The sequence below is a fragment of the Acomys russatus genome, chromosome 20 (genome assembly GCF_903995435.1).
Source record: "Acomys russatus chromosome 20, mAcoRus1.1, whole genome shotgun sequence".
Lineage (NCBI taxonomy): Eukaryota > Metazoa > Chordata > Mammalia > Rodentia > Muridae > Acomys > Acomys russatus.
In genome coordinates, this window is record NC_067156.1 from 43,093,261 (window position 1) to 43,094,052 (window position 792).

Below are 792 nucleotides of genomic sequence, written 5' to 3' on the forward strand. Positions count from 1 at the left end.
TCCAGTTTCATCTTTCTTCGTGATGCTCAAGCTGCTCCACTTCTCCCCCCGCCCCCATCCGTCTAACACATACTCACACATTTTGATGACTCCTGCTGCAGACTGGGCACATGCAAGCAGACCCCTAGGTGACCTCTTCCATGAAAAGGGTGTCTATAGCCTGCCTGTGCCTTGGACCAGAGGGCAGGTCTGTGAGTGGTATATGTTGCCCTGTGTTTTGGTAGGTGGGCCTCTGTGTGTCTGGGGCCTGCCCATGGGTAAGGTGGAGGGCAGGTCTGTGGGCATCTTTCCCACCCTGCACTGTGTGGCATCGCAGAATGTTGGTCTCTGTCTGTCTTCCTCCTCCAGTGTTGTGCTGCCTGGGTTTGATTTGATTTGATTTGATTTGATTTTTATGAGTCCTAGGCACAAAACATCTTTGGCCACCAATCTAGGCATCAAGCTAGAATGAGCAAAGGATTGCCATCTGCGCTGCCCCTGACTGTTCTAAGAACAACATCTCCAACAAGGTATCTCTTTGCTCATTGTCAAGGTGCGGGGAGAGAGATCACTTGCCTTTAGGCGAAATATTTAACACTAAATGCTGACAAATGGCTTATAGATGTGAACTCAAGCTTGGTGACATTCATCTTATGTGAGGCACATTGCCCACCTACATTTCTGACATGCAGTATCAACCTATGGTTGGTGATAAGCAAAATTGTCTCTAGGAAATGGAAGCTGTCTCTGATTGAAGCTTTTAAATTTCATCAAGATACTGTTGAAAAGAATGACAATAAGCTTGAGTAACTA

The 792-nt window shown here is 46.8% G+C and overlaps 1 non-coding gene across 1 annotated transcript; it reads right to left on the bottom strand.

Annotated features, from left to right (window-relative positions):
* Window positions 1-392: 392 nt before the first annotated feature.
* Window positions 393-537, bottom strand: LOC127204813 (small nucleolar RNA SNORA48). Its single transcript, XR_007832514.1, has one exon. It is a non-coding gene; the product is annotated as a small nucleolar RNA SNORA48 (small nucleolar RNA).
* Between the last annotated feature and the right edge of the window lie 255 nt (window positions 538-792).